At 27.1% G+C, this 2,907-nt stretch overlaps 1 non-coding gene across 1 annotated transcript; it reads right to left on the reverse strand.

Moving 5' to 3' along the window:
• Window positions 1–1,219: 1,219 nt before the first annotated feature.
• LOC140876870 (small nucleolar RNA R71) lies at window positions 1,220–1,330 on the reverse strand. Its single transcript, XR_012149101.1, has one exon. It is a non-coding gene; the product is annotated as a small nucleolar RNA R71 (small nucleolar RNA).
• Between the last annotated feature and the right edge of the window lie 1,577 nt (window positions 1,331–2,907).

Genomic DNA, 2,907 nt, shown 5'->3' on the forward strand with positions numbered 1-2,907 from the left:
GGTTGTTCTAAATGAAATATTGTGATTTGATCTAACATTTACTTTTATGTCAATTTATATTTATTCATTTATATATATATTATGGGTACCATGTATTAAATATCGGCTGATATTAATATAGTGGGAACTATATTATATGATATACTTGTTTAAATATTTAATTGTTCTTGTTATGTTTATATTTATTCATCTATATATATATTATGGGTACCATGTATTAAATATCGGTTAATCTGATATTAATATAGTGGGAACTATATTATATGATATACTTGTTTAAATATTTCATTGTTCTTTTATGTTTATTCTTATTTTAGTTTCTTTTATTTATTTTTATTAAGCAATCTTAAATAAACCAACAATGAACCTTTGAAGCCTTGACAATTTTATAATTTGTGTATTTGAAGTTTTATAATAATATTTTCATCTATAATATATTATTGCTAAAATTAAACTTACAACATCCTCTCCGTGGATCGATCTCGTACTTACGAGTATATTACTTGCAGACAACCTACACTTGGGTGAATTACAATTTAAGTTGTAGCAAGTTTTTGTCGCCGTTGCCGGGGAGGTATAAATTAAGTTTAATTTTATGTTATTTATGTAAATAGTATGTTGTTTTTAATTGTATGATGGTTTGGAGTCGTAAACAAAGTGGTAGACTTGTTCGAGTAACTGAAAATATTTTAAACATGGACGATAATTCTAATAATCAAGATGATAATAATAATAATAATAATAATAATAATAATAATAATAATAATAATAATAATAATAATAATAATAATAATAATAATAATAATAATAATAATAATAATAATAATAATAATAATCATCATCATCATCATCAAGAACATGAACAACCAAGAACACTTAGGCACCATATGAATCCAATAAGAACTAGTACACCATCTTGTTTAGTTTTTCCTCCTGATGCATCTAATTTCAATTTTAAGCCACAAGTCATTCAACTTTTACCAAATTTTCATGGCTTAGATTCTGAAAATCCATATTTGCATTTAAGAGAATTTGAAGAGGTTTGCAACACTTATAATGATCAAAATTGTAGCATGGATACTGTTCGATTAAAGCTTTTCCCTTTTTCCTTAAAAGATAAAGCTAAAACATGGTTGCAAAATTTGAGATCAAGTTCAATAAGATCATGGGAAGAAATGCAACAACAATTTCTAAAAAAGTTTTTTCCTTCCCATAGAACAAACTCTTTTAAAAGACAAATTACAACTTTTTCTCAAAAACAAGGGGAAACATTTTATCAATGTTGGGATAGATATAAAGAGTTACTTAATACATGCCCACATCATGGTTTTGAAATATGGAGAATAGTTTCTCACTTTTATGAAGGTTTAATACCTAAAGATAGGCAAATGATAGAATTCATGTGTAATGGAACTTTTGAAGATAAAAGCCCAAATGAAGCTATAGAATATTTGGAGTCATTAGCAGAAAATGCTCAAAATTGGGATAATATAGGTTCAATTGAACCACCAAGTAAAACCAATAATTCAACAAATGGGGGTGGTATTTATCATCTTAAAGATGATGTAGATGTTCAAGCTAAACTTGCATCTTTAGCAAGAAAAATCGTGTCATTAGAAATAAAAAAGAGTGATCAATTAAAAAGTGTTCAAGAAATTGTTTGTCATATATGTGACACACATGATCATCTTACAAAAAATTGTCCTACTTTGCCTTCATTTAAAGAATGTCTCCATGAACAAGCCAATTATGTTAACAATTTTAAAAAACCAACATTAGATCCTTTTTCACAAACATATAATCCTGGTTGGAGAAATCATCCCAATTTTAGTTGGAGGAACGATAATAATGCACAACCTTCACAACAGCCTTTTCAAAATAACCAAAATCATCAAGGCTATGCTTCTTATATCCCACCTCCAAGAAAACATTTTGAAGATGAAATTCATGCATACATTCAAAAGCAAGAGTCTATCAATATTCAAAAAATTCAATCTATGAATTATTTGAAAGAAACTCTTGCAAAATTTGCATCTGCACTTAATATTCATGAAAAAGGAAAATTCCCATCTCAACCACAACCTAATCCTATAAATCAAGAAAAATTTGATCAAGTAAAATCTGTTATTACTCTTAGAAGTGGTAAAATAGTTAATGATCCATATAGTGATGAAAACAAAGATCAGTCAAACTCAAAGAGTAAGGATGAAAATCTTGATACTTTCGAGAAAGATGATACTTTGAGTCCTAAGATTAAGAAAGTTGATGATAAATTATCTGAAATAATATGTGAGTCAAATAAACATGTTCCTTTCCCTCATGCATTAGTTAATAATAAAAAACAAAAAAATGATTCTGATATTTATGAAGTTTTTAAACAAGTAAAAATAAATATTCCATTATTAGATACTATTAAACAAGTGCCTTCTTATGCAAAGTTTTTAAAAGATTTATGTACTGTGAAAAGACAATTGCATGTAAAGAAGAAAGCATTCTTAACTTTGCAAGTAAGCTCTATTATTCAAAATAATTCTACCTTGAAATATAAAGATCCCGGTTGTCCAACAATTTCATGTATTATTGGAAAAAATAAAATTAAAAAAGCTTTGTTAGATTTGGGAGCAAGTGTGAATTTAATTCCTTATTCAGTTTATGAAAAGTTTAAGTTGGGAGATTTAAAACCTACATCTGTTACTCTTTTACTAGCCGATAGGTCAATCAAAATACCTAGAGGTATTGTAGAAGATGTATTAGTTCAAGTTGATAAATTCATATATCCCGTGGATTTTATTGTCTTGGATACACAACCAATAGAAGTACATAACAAAATTCCAGTAATATTGGGACGTCCATTTCTAGCAACTTCAAATTCTTTAATTAATTGTCGAAATGGAATAATGAAATTGT

This window comes from Henckelia pumila, chromosome 1 (assembly GCF_033568475.1).
Source record: "Henckelia pumila isolate YLH828 chromosome 1, ASM3356847v2, whole genome shotgun sequence".
Lineage (NCBI taxonomy): Eukaryota > Viridiplantae > Streptophyta > Magnoliopsida > Lamiales > Gesneriaceae > Henckelia > Henckelia pumila.